This window comes from Urocampus carinirostris, chromosome 10, assembly GCF_059441175.1.
Source record: "Urocampus carinirostris isolate Australia breed hairy pipefish chromosome 10, RoL_Ucar_1.0, whole genome shotgun sequence".
Taxonomy (NCBI): Eukaryota; Metazoa; Chordata; class Actinopteri; order Syngnathiformes; family Syngnathidae; genus Urocampus; species Urocampus carinirostris.
In genome coordinates this window covers 37,214,596-37,227,859 of record NC_142358.1, presented here as the reverse complement: position 1 = coordinate 37,227,859, position 13,264 = coordinate 37,214,596, and the positions used below count along the sequence as shown (strand labels likewise).

Below are 13,264 nucleotides of genomic sequence, written 5' to 3'. Positions count from 1 at the left end.
TAAAAATGACTTGACTTGACTTGACTTGAGAACCTTGAAATCACATCTTAGGCTAACAGGGAGCCAATGCAGGTTAGCCAAAATGTGATCGGACATTTTTGTCCTAGTTAAAAGCCTCGCTGCGGCATTTTGTACCAGCTGAAGACTCTTGATTCTGGACTTCGGGAGACCGGAGAGTAGTGCATTACAGTAATCGAGACGGGAGGTAACAAACGCGTGAATTATAATCTCCGCATCCGACTGAGACGGTATAGGACGAATTTTAGCAATGTTAGAAGATGGAAGAAAGCGGTTTTAGTAACTTTCTTCACATGTGTTTGAAAGGACAGATCGGGGTCAAATATGACACCTCATTTTTTAACTGAGTCACTCTGTGTGATGTGACATTTGTCAATGTTCACAGCAGTTTTTGAGAATAAGTCGCGGCCTTTAGATGGACCAATAACTAACATTTTGGTCTTATCAGAGTTAAGACGCAAGAAATTGAGTGACATCCACTCTTTTATCTCGGTGAGGCAGGCCAGATCAAACTCTTTAGACAATCCTTTGAAGTGAAACTCAGTTAATTCTGAGTTAAAGCTTTAAACAGATCCAACTATTGAGACAACGCTTTGAAGCCAAACTTGTTTAGAGTCGAGTTACAGCTCAAAAGCATATCTAACTTTTGAGATAATGTTTCGTTAACTTCGTTAACCACAAGTTAAAGCTTTACATCAGATTTAACTCTTGAGTTAACTGTTAACTCTTTTTTTTGCTGATTTATAATTTGTATCTGTTTTTTGTCGTAAAAGTCTTTATACTGCATGCTTTATATTGCGATGTCTAATCTCGTTGCAGGCTATGTTTCACAACGTTTATATCAATGACAATAAAAACAACGTTATTTCTGGTTAAATGTCACAGCACTGATCACGAACGAGTGCAATTCTGATAAGGTTAGTTGTTATTTATTTCTCTTGCCTGAGGTAAATTTCCATGGCTGGTGTACAAAGAGTTTGTATTATTTACTAATTAAGGTCACAGTGGAAACAAAAGCAGTCGTTCATTTTCTTGCCCTGTTTCAGTGTTAAATAATTCAGTGGGTTGGGTGTTTTTGGGAAATAACAGACTAAAAAATTATTGTTCATATGAGGTCACCATTTTGATGCAACTTTTAAAATGTCCTTTTTAGGAATTAAAAAAATAACATTGACACAATTAATGCTTAGTTCCATAACATTGTCATTAGCACTGTGATTACATTTCAATTGACAATGCCTTTTTTCCATTTAGTTCAGACTCGTGTGATTTGCAAAGACTTTGCGAGTTGGTGATACAATCCCGTATTATTTGTACTGCATTTATTCGTAATGGGTCCAAAGCTTGCAGTGATGCTAAAGGTGGAAGCAAAACAAAATTAACCATAGAAACGGAGCAAGTGATTATCCCCCAAAAATATAGAAAGCACACAAATCGCTACCCTTGCTTGTTGCATGGCCGTACCCAAACGACAATTATAACTATAGTTAAAATAAGGAGCAGTTAAAGAAAGACAATCTTCTCAGGGCATTAGAATCCTTGCGAGTGGAAGTTTAGTTTTTAATCTATCGTTGTAGTCTGCTCCCTCCTTCTACATTCACCCGCTACTCCATCGTACCAGCTCAGGTCAAGCTAAAGTAAATATGATTTTATTTTACATACTGTACATATTTATTTATAAAGTTATTCAATCACATACATGTATATTTTATGTAAGTAGAACTTATTATGCACTATTTTGTTATTTTAATGTTTTTATCTGAATTACTGGGTGTCACGTTGCCATGGTGCTCAGTTGGCCCCGCCCATGTTGCGCCAGCTGCGGCTCGTTGACAGATTGGCTTTATGTCTCTTTTAAGCTCAGCGCTCTCTTGCTTGCTTGCTTGGTCAGCCCGTCAAACGAACTTCTGCCCCACAAAACGTGGGTTCTGACTCGGTCCTGTTTGCCTGTTGATATTTCCAGTCCGCTATTGTTCCCGTTTATGTTTGTCCTGTTTAATTTCGGGTTCCAGTTTTGTTTCTGTCTGTTTTTGTCCTGTTTGTCATTATCTCCAGTTTTTGTTCCCGTCTAGTTTCTCCTCTTTATTTTCGATATCCTGAATCGATATCTATCCTGTCTGCCACTTCCTGTCCGGTATCGACCCCGTCTGTCCGATATCAACTCGGACAATTGGAATCGGTCTCGTCGGTCTCTGGTTTCCTGTCTTTCCACGCCAGACCCGCTGCCTAACGTGCATGACTCCCCATTTCTCTTAAAATAAAGGCTTTTGTGAGAACGTCACACGATTGGGTCCTGATCCTGTTCTGGTTCTTGACACCGAGTGGATTGGAACACATTACCCTTTGCATTACTATACTGAAGGTTTCCATCCCCCTTTATATGCCAAATTCATTGTGCGATCTTCACCTCAGAACGGACCAATGTTGTAACCTGAAGGTGTACTGTATTGCCATAATATTAAATATTACTATTACTCATTTTTTTGTTGTAGTTTACAAGTCAAGTCAAGTCATTTTTATTTGTATAGCCCTTAATCACAAAGAGTCTCTAAGGGCTTCACAGGTTATTACACAGACTATATTACAAGGACTATATTACACAGACTACTTTTCAGACTATTATTACACCATCCCCTGCTCTGGAACCAACATGAGGGCAAGGAAAAACTCAAAAAAAAAACTCAACATGAGGAAAATGAAGAAACCTTGAGAAGAGACTACACATGTGGTATCCCCCTTCTAGGATTACCAGACAGCAAAGGATGTTGCAGTCCCAAATACTAGAGATATTTTCCACGAAAAGTATAGGTTATTCATATGCTATAGAGTAGAAGTGAGTTTTAAGCTTAGATTTAAACATTTCCACTGAAGTAGAAGTGAGTTTTAAGCTTAGATTTAAACATTTCCACTGAAGTTGCAGATCGGATCTCAGGGGCAAGAGCATTCCACAGCACCGGGGCCCGAATGGAGAACGCGCTCGAACCAGCAAAACACTTCTTGGCTCTTGGGATCACCAGAAGACCGGCGCTCTCAGAACGAAGGCTTCGGACCGGAACATAGGGCGAAATCAGATCTGAAAGATATGAGGGAGCAAGTCCATTTATGATTTTGTATAATACTAAGAGAACCTTGAAATCACATCTTAGGCTAACAGGGAGCCAATGCAGTTTAGCCCAAATCAGGGTGATGTGATCGGACTTTTTTGTCCTAGTTAAAAGCCTCGCTGCGGCATTTTGTACCAGCTAGGACTCTTGATTCTGGTCTTCGGGAGACCGGAGAGTAGTGCATTACAGTAATCGAGACGAATTTACAGGATGTACAGGAAATCTAATCATCATAACTCAAACACATTGATTGAATAACTGTCCCAAAGTATTTACTCAAAGATAACTCCCTTAAAATGTTGACTTTGCTCAACTTTCTGTTTCAGTCAAAGCAAATTTAGAAATGATTTTAATGTATTTCTTTGTCTATCTTGTTGCAAGAGGCCCAGCGTGTGTACGAATATAAATATATAATAAATAATGGTAAATATGAAACATCTGAAAGAGCGCCTCTGGAAGTTTTGGGACATTTTCCCAGACACCAGACAAGACGTGGGGGCCTCCCGGCGGGCGCCTTTCATCTGGATTTTAGGAGATGAAAGCTTAGTTTATGCAATGATTTTCCCCCTTCTCTAATTAATATGCAAATGTGTCCTGTTCCATAGGGAATTCGATGCTATTTTGGAGGAATTCTGGTAATGTCTTCATGCACGCTGAGTGAAGATGCACACGTGGTCCCTACGCTACAGCCCATTGTGCAAATGGTTGGTGCTGAAAATTGGCATTTATTTCTGTAATGTGGGGCCATGACACTTGCTGTTGTCCTATTTTCAGAAAAGCCGGAGAAATTGGCGCTGGACGCGTAATAATACGGTAGGTCCAAAAATGGCAATTTGTAATTGTTATTGGGGGAAATAGAATTCCTTATGCTGGCCTTTTTTCATATTTAAACAAATGTATCTTTGACGTTTTTAGCAGGGATCCACGATCAGGGTTGGGTAGGGTTACTTTAACTGGATTACTTTCAATGACTTTTGGATTACTCCAATACCAAATATACTAATAAAAGACAAAAGAAACCAAGTATGAATACAATTACTAAATTTTGTGCAGGCTTGGAATACATGGCAAAAATGATGTTGGCAAGCTGTTTGGATTTATTTTCATTTTGTTTCTGTCGCATTTTATGTTAGTTTTGCCGGAGATCAAAGACATCAAAGCCAGGAGAGAAAGCTTACTACGTGTTGTGAGTCATCATTTTATTTATATTTAGTTTCTTTTATATTTTATTACCATATTTGGTATTGGAGTAATCCAAAAGTAATTGAAAGTAATCCAGTTAAAGTAACCCTACCCAACCCTGTCCACGATAAGATTTGTTTCCCTACCGATACAGATAACTGATAAAATCCTGCTTCGAGAGACTAATACTGCATGCTATATGAACCCTTTTGTTGTCCCCGTTTTAAAACACATGTTCGTACTCTTTTTACAGCTTGAATTTAACTGTGAATAAGAACATTTTATACTGGGACTAATCAAGCAAAAGTTAAAAAATATTTCATTTAGGGAATTTTTTTCTCAGTTTTTAAGTACACAGCAGTGTAAAAGGAAAAAAAAATAAACTCTGAAAAGTTGCCTGCCCAGCCATAATGGTAGTGTGCCCGCTTTGAGACTGGGAGGTCGCTGGTTCGCGCCTCGGCCGAGACATACCTATTTGGTATAATGGCGGCGCCCTCTGTTGGCTGCGGCTGCATCGACTCGCTACAACGGGTCAGGTGTATCGACATTTCGTTCTGTGTACATTGTTACAAAGAATGACAATACAAAGGAAATTATTATTATATTATTATTATAAAGTTGCCTGCCTCATTTTTCATAACTTGAAACATAATAAGATGACTAATCGCAAAAAAAGAAAAACATTGTATTAAGGATTGATAATCCGAATTTATAACAGAACAACACTTTAAAATTAAGTTTATAAAAAATCTAATAACATTCATTGCATGTATATGACAATGCTGTTTTCCATCTGCCATAACTCATTTTCATTCATGCAATGTTTGCGTTGCATCGTTTGTTACAAGCCACGTGAACTCCTCTTTCCACGATGCTTTTAATGTGCGTTTACGTTTTGTAGCATCATAAATTTTGTTAGCTTCTTTTGAATCTTCTGGGGCTGATGTTTTGGCTTGATTCCTAACCACTTATCCATCTTTCTTGTGTTCTCTCTGCGTCTAAATGATATGTCAATGCATGACCTTATAACGCCCGGAAGAGTCCGGATGCACAAAGTTATTCGATGCAGGCTTCTGATTGGCTGCCAAGTATGCAAATTGCCAAACGAACCGAAATTTCCAAATCGAGCGAAGATTTCGAAATTGGAATAAAGCAAACGTTCGATTTGAAGAAAAAACTATTTTGCTTCTTTTTTCTTTTCAAGTGACTAATTATCGGGTTTATTTTTTTCTATCGAGCCAATAAAATAAGGGTGACATCATATTTGTTTGATAGTTATCATGCATTTGTCGTTTTTAACCATCCTTGTGATTAAAAGAGATGAAGCAAATGACCCATATTCCATGTATCAGAGAGGTCGCAAACCGGCTACTATTTCGCGTTCCCCCCACCTCAATACCGTCAAGGATAAATGACCTATGCTGTTATTTTTGGAATATCATTTCCTGTCATCACTCATCAATTCGGTTGAAATGTGGGCCAGGTGAGGATGTCATGAGCGAGAGGGATTCCATCAAAGCGCTTTTGCTGTAAAAAGAAGGGAATGAGTTCGCTGACATTTTAAGTGCATTATTTATGTCTTCGTGGCAATGTACGGCACATGTGGTTTACATACCTGGTGGCAGAGAACCATATGTAGAGTATATGAAGTGTGTCTTTTTTGGGTGCACATGATGCAAACGTGGGATTTTTGGATATTATATTATTTGACCACTAGACGTCGCTGTATTATGTAATGCAACAAGTGCTACAAAGCACAATATAGAATACAAACTAAAGAGACTCCAAGTGACCTAACCTTTGCCTAGCCTGTTACAAGGTTTTTGTTTTTTGGGGGTACCCGTCACAGCAAGATGGCAGACAAATCATTCCAGGTCCCTTAAAGTATGCCGAATGCTATGAATTACGATATCTTGACCTACGATTATTTAAAAAGAATAAGGATGTTCATATGACAGTTCACTTATTTTGGATTATTATTCAAATCAATAATGTTTTTTTTAAACGAATAAAGTTTTTTTTTTAACCAGAAAAAAGTAGAAAATAAATCACTGGTCATGAAGATAAATTGAGTTAGTTTAATTTAAATAATTATATGATATAACATATATTACAATATATAATACCATAAGACTTAAAATCTTTACATGACATTTACAGGAATCTGTCATGATTACTCATTACACCTACCTCTGCCCACTCGTTTGGCGCCAGCTGTTGCTGGTTACCTGATTGGTTCCCCCTCCTATTTAAGCTACGTTTTCCCACTCGCCCTTTGTCAGTCCGTCAGCAAACCTCTGTTTACACAAGGCAAGCATTTTGACTCTGATTCCCGTCGGTCCTGTTTTGTCACCCGTTTCCCACTCGTCTGTTCCTGATTTCCCTGTTTGTCTCCGGCTACGACCCTTTTTTTTTACCCCGATCACGTTCTGATCTTCCGTCCCGGCTAACGACCTATTTTTTGACCCCGACCACGTTCTGATCTCTTGTCCTGGCTAACGACCCATTTTTTCCTGTTTGACCACGCTACGATCTCCCGCTCTGGAAGATCCACTTCTGCATTCCGAACACGCTCCGATCCCATGAACGGCATGCTTCCGTAAATGTTACGCTTGACTTGTTCTGGTTCTGACAGAATCATGTAATAATAATGATAATAATAATATATATATATTGAGTTTGTCTAATATTCTTCCTCAGAAACAATGTTCTTATTCCAATACATTTTATATATAAATATTTTACCAATAGTTCAAGCAACCAATCAATTGTATAAATCTAAAAACAATATATTTTAACTAATTATTTTTCATTTTAATTAAACTAATAAAAAAAAAGATTACATTTGCCAGGCACACCAGAAATATATTTATCTTAAAGCTTGTTCTCTCGATAATATTTATTTTTCCTTTATGGGAGGGTTGGTGAAGTTTAGTAGACACTCAAAACAGAGCAGAAGTAAATGGAAGAAGACCAGGAGAAAAGCCGCAATTGACGTGGATGGATAGTGTTATGAATGCACTGCAGGAAAGAGGACTAAAAATAGTGGAAGTTAAAGCTCTTGTTGGTGATAGGAATAAGTGGAGAGGTGTTGTAAAAGGATAGTGGGATGTATAGACGTGTTCTAAGGGATGGGCAGGGTACCTGTATGATGCAGCAGGGGTAAACCAGCGTAAGCTGTCGGGCCCTGCTGTTGAACAGAAGAGTGTGTTGTCACCCTGACCCGAGTGACATGGCCGCTTTCTCGTGTCCCATTTCATCTGGAGGGATAAAAGCATGACCAACTTACGTGCCGAGGTTTTAACTTGTTTTGGTGTTTGGGCATTTGGGTTGGCTATGGTCCCAAAGAATTTTTGTGTGTGTTTTTTTTGCTATTTTTTGCCTTTTTTATTTTCTCTGTTCTTGTATATGTGTTTGTCTTGCTGTCGGTCACCCTTCTCGAGGGATATGACTAGGGTAGATAGATAGATAGATTGATAGAATAGACACTCAAAATAGGGAGATAAGATATTAATGTATTTTGAACTTGCAAGGAAAACAGGAGAGAGCCCAAACCTCAGATAAGAAATTACAACCTGTTCTAAAGGCCCTCCCCTAAGCCCTTTCTTTTTAATAAATCTCCTAGGTTACACAAGCAGATCTGCCCTAAAGGGTGTACAATTCATAGAACAGCAAATTGATTTGTCGAAAATGATGTAAAAGGTGCATACTCGTCAAAACAATAAACAACAGTGAGGTATAATAGTCAAAATTATGAACTGGAATTCAATGACACCTTCTTTGCAGGTGTCAACAGAAATGATCAGTTGTTGGGCGGCATTAGCTCAGGAGGTAGAGTGCTCGTCTTAGGATCAAGAGGTCCCAGGCTCGATCCCACACACTCTTATATGTCAAAGTCTCCTTGGGTAAGACACTGAATCCCTAATGCCCCCGATCGCAGATAGTGGCATTGCAGGGCTGATGCTGCTATCGGTTAGTTAGTGTATAAAAGGGAAAAGTGTGAAGCACATTGTAAAGCGCTTTGGGAGGTCTTCATTGATTTGAAAAGCGCTATACAGTGGAACCTCGGTTTTCTAACGCCTCTCAGTTCGAACAAATTGGTTCTCGACCAAAAATTTCGAGAAATTCATGCTTCGCTTTTCGTCCAAAAAATCGGAGTTCGAACGCCGGTACGCTAGGGTGCGATGCTGAGCGGCGCACGGGTGTAGATTGCCCCCACCCCTCGTGAAGAACTGTTATGACGTGCGCGCGCACTTCTTTTCGCTTTCCCTTTAATATCGGTGAACGGAGTGTTTTAGCCCCTAATTTTGCCTCCGAAGACGGTCGGTGCAAGCAGCAAAGTTGCTACAGGTGAAAAAAGAAAAGTAGTGCGTACAACTATTGCATTTAAGAAAGAAATAATAGCAAAATATGAAGAAGGTGTGCGAGTTTCCCTTCTTTCGAGGGAATAGAGCATGGCTTCTGCAGACCACCACAAAGGTAAGAAATCCTATCCATAATTACTTTCTTTATGCTTTAACCGCTCACCACTTTTTGTAGAGACCCGGGTGCAAAATGACGTGTAAATGACCTGATTTTTTTATTTTTACACGTTCATGTTAGCGTAATCTTTCGTACGGAAGATTACGCGAACGTACGATTAGCCTGGGTTAGCTTCATCTTTACGTTCATGGTAAACATTCAGGGTGTTGGAACGGATTAAAACGACTTTACATTACTTTTAATGAGTAAAACGATTTTCGGTGATCGAACAAATCGGTTTTCGAACAGGGTTCTGGAACGGATTATGGTCGAGAACTGAGGTTCCACTGTATAAATGCAGAACATTTACATTTACATTTGTGGCTCAGAATTTTGTAAAACTGCTTGCCACATTTTGTTCAACAAGTGTTTCAAAAGATTTAACCTTGTTCGAATGTTTGTGTTTTACACATCCAAATTACCTGTTCTTGAATCTCTTTGCAGGCTCGATCCCCCACACTCTGTGTTATATGTCAAAGTATCCTTGGGTAAGACACTGAATCCCTAATGCCCCCGATCGCAGATAGTGGCATTGCAGGGCTGACCTGTTCTTGAATCTCTTTGCACCCTGTGTATCAAAAAATGCATCATCTCTTTTTTTGTTGGTATACAACTCTTAGTAGACACAAAATTTTCCTCGGCATCTTCCAGTATTTGTGAGTTGGGGGTGGGAATTGCTTGTGGTGGCGAGGGGAAGGGGGTCACTCTCAAGTCTCTGATTCAATTATTTTTTTTCTTCACAACAGGAGGAAAACATTTTCATGGTGAACGGTTTTTGCCTAAATAGATTAGCATCTCAAATAATTCAATTTCCGCTAATTTGATTGATTCCCTGAGCAAAGAGGAGGAGGAGGGAAAGCTGGCTCGAATGTGGGAAGAAATCTTAATTTAAAACCATTGCTTTACTAATCAAACATTACAACCCGAGAAAGAGATCCGGGCACGAGGAAATCTTTTATTAGCACATTTTACGCTAATTGAAAACGCAAATGCCGATAGCGGCACATACTCAACAGCCGGCGGTCTGCGTGCAAATACTTGGACACGCTATCAAAACAACGTGGGAAAAACATGATGCTGTCATGAATGATGTCTACTTCACGCGCCAAGAGTCGCTCGCAGATACAGTACAATTTAGTGTAGCCAGGAAAACGGAGTATCATTTAACTTTCTAGAAGTGTTGTGGAAGGTATCTTCAGAAGAACTGAGGAAAATGTTAAGAAATACAAGCAAAATGGCTGGAATTTTCCAGGCCGATAGAAGATGGGATCAGGCTGCTTGGAGTGGTCGGAGCCGCAGTACCCAATTTGGATGACAGAGGGCATTAGAGACCACAAAAAAGCGGACCGCACCAAAGCAGATGTTTATTGATTTTGTTGGTAATTTCGGGGAGTACTTTGACACACAACTGTTTTGGCGCTGCAAAAAAACACAAGTGTGTAAAAAAGCCAGTGAAAGGTGGATGAGGAAGTGTCATGGTTTGGGGCATGTTTTCAGCAGCAGGAGTTGGGACTCTTTCACAGCTACATGGCAGAGTGAATGCAAATGTGTATCAGAACCCCTTTCAACAGCACATGGTTCCTCACTTGCGTTCATCGCCAATCAGCCTGCAGTCTTCATGTAGGACAATGCTCTATGTCACATAGCAAAACAGATAGACTTTCCTTGAATGTGAAAACATTGAATTAATGGCATGGTCTACCCAGAGGGCTGATCTCAACCCAATAGAGAACCTCTGGAGAATCCTTAGTGACAAAGTTATGGTCAGGAAACCCACTACAATCGCCAAACTGTGGAGGAGGCTGGAAGAATAATGGACAAAATCACACAATACTAGTGGACTAGTGCTATCCAGTGACCACAGATTTGTTGAAGTCATTCACAGCAGATGCATGTACACTTCTTACTAATTGCTGACTGTTGTAACCTTCAGAATTGTCACGGTTGCCATTGGCCCCGCCCGTGTAGCACCAGCTGCGGCTCATTGACAGATTGGCTTCACTTCTGTTTTAGCTCAGTGCTCTCACTCTTCCTTTGTCAGTCCGTCAACGAACCTCTGCACCCACAAGTCTTGGGTTTTGACTCTGTCCGGTTTCCTGCTGGTTTCCTGTCCGATATTGTTCCAGTCTATTTTGTTCGGTTCAATATCGATCTTCGGTTTTGTTCCCGCCTATTTTGTTCTGTTTGATATCGATCTCCAGTGTTTGACATCAATTCTGTCTGTCCCGTCCTGTCCGGTATCGACCCCATCTGTCTGATATCTGCTCGTGCAATTGGTATCGATCTTGTTGGCCTCTGGCTTCCTGTCTTTCCACGCTGGACTGCTGCCTTACGATCACCGAATCACTGGCGTTTGGGTTATCGTGCATGACTGCCCCATTTCCCGTAAAAAAGCTTGTGTGAGAAACTTCACGCATTTGGGTTCTCCTCTTGTTCCGGTTCATGAGAGAAATTTTTTTACATAGTCATTTTTGTTCTGAAAAAACGTTTGTTTCCGTTTTTTGACTTTTTTATACACAACAAATGTTCCATAAAAAATTATGTATTTTAGGGATAGGTGTCTTTCATATAACTTTTATGATTTCATAGGAAATCAAAACTATAAGATATATATTGAATACTATATTTAAAATAGGACAAATAAATCCAAAAATAAATAAAAAAATATTATTACACATAAAATAATGAGAGCAGCATGGCGGCAGTGGTTAGCGCGTGTGCGGCAGTGGTTAGCGCATGTGCGGCACAGTTCATGAGATCGAACCTTCCTGTGTGGAGTTTGCATTTTCTCCCCGTGCTTGCGTGGGTTTCCTCCGGGCACTCCGGTTTCCTCCCACATTCCAAAAACATGCATGTGAGGTTATTGTCCCTAGGCGTGAATGAGCGAGTGAGTTGTCTGTCTCTGGGTGCCCTGCGACTGGCTGGGAACCAGTTCAGAGTGTCCCCTGCCCACTGCCCGGAGATAACTGAGATGGGCTCCAGCACCCCCGTGACCCTACTGAGGATAAGCGGCACAGATAATGGATAGATAGATGGATAAAATAATAAAATAAATGTTTTCTTGAAAAAACACAAGTATCGAAACAAAATGAATATCATTCTTAATCCGATCAACATTTAGAGCGTTCAACCCAAAGATCACTCTCATCTTGCTATTTTCCAGACTACTCGAGTATTTTCTCCTGTAGTAGTTCCACACTAACGAAAAGGACTGTAGTGGGCCACCACTACAGAGGAGCCAGATGAAGCACTTCAGTCATCTGATCCAGCCCCATCCATTATTCATCCTGCTGGGGTCCAGGAACACTATTCCGATTCTTTTCCATTTTGTAACCGGAAAAAGAAAAAGATATTCAGGAAAACAAAAACAATTGTCTCCCTAAAAAGCCCGGGGTGTAAAGACAGAAAGTTTTGATGGTTACCCAGACCCTTTATAGGACTTTGTAGCTGGTGGCTAAGCTTAAGTGAATATTTCTAGGTATGTGGACTTCAATTTTTTTACATTTGAAAAACAGATGGTTGCACTTTGAACTATTTACTTTGTCATAGCAAGCCAACGGCTCATACAACCAACATCTGCCAATGATGAATGGACGTGATTAAAAAAAAGAGAATAAATCAAGTTTTTGACTGGCGGAGTGATTGATTAAAAGGATTATTTAACAGCAGAAAAAAACATATTTTTTTCACATTTTATTTGGAATTTATTAGAGCTTGACAATAACAGTTGTTTCCTACCAATAGCTTCAACCTCCAGATCAGGGGTGTCAAACTCATTTTAACTCGGGGGGGCCACACGATGGAACAAACGTTCTCTCGGGGGCCGGACTAGTAGATTAAAGAGAAAGAAAAAGAGAGATAAAGAAATAAGAGAAAGAGGGAGGGAACAAGAGAGAGGGCGGGACAAAGAAAGAAAAAGAGAGAGGGAGAGCGCGTGAGAAACAAAAGAGATAAAAAGTGAAGTCGTGAGAGAGGGGGAAAGAAAGGGAGTGAAAGAAAGAAATAGAAAGACAGAAGGAGAGAAAAGAGAAAAGAAAGTGCAAAGGGTAGGAAGAGAGAAAGGGAAAAGAGAGAGAAGGAAAAGAAGTTAGAGCTAAAGAAGTTAAAAAGACACAGAGAGAAAGAGACAAAGAGCAACCTTTGAAGAGAAAAAGAGAGACACAGAGAGTGAAAGAGACAGAGTGGGAGACAAGGGGTGGAAAAGAAAGAGAGAGAGACACAGAGAGAGAGAGTGGGAGAAAAGGGATGAGAGAGAGAGAGAGAGAGAGAGAGAGAGAGAGAGAGAGAGAGAGAGAGAGAGAGAGAGAGAGAGAGAGAGAGAGAGAGAGAGAGGAGAGAGAGAGAGAGAGAGAGAGAGAGAGAGAGAGAGAGAGAGAGAGAGAGAGAGAGAGAGAGAGAGAGAGAGAGAGAGAGATAAATGCAAGTACTGTGTCTTTGTG

The 13,264-nt window shown here is 40.0% G+C and overlaps 1 protein-coding gene across 1 annotated transcript in view; it reads left to right on the top strand.

Annotated features, from left to right (window-relative positions):
* cadm1b (cell adhesion molecule 1b) overlaps positions 1 to 13,264 on the top strand; it is a 722,615-nt gene that overhangs the window by 222,347 nt on the left and 487,004 nt on the right. The window contains exons 5-6 of the mRNA XM_088345365.1: positions 3,728 to 3,826; positions 3,897 to 3,935. The gene's annotated coding sequence lies outside the window, so the exon portion shown is untranslated. The remainder of the gene's footprint in view (positions 1 to 3,727; positions 3,827 to 3,896; positions 3,936 to 13,264) is intronic.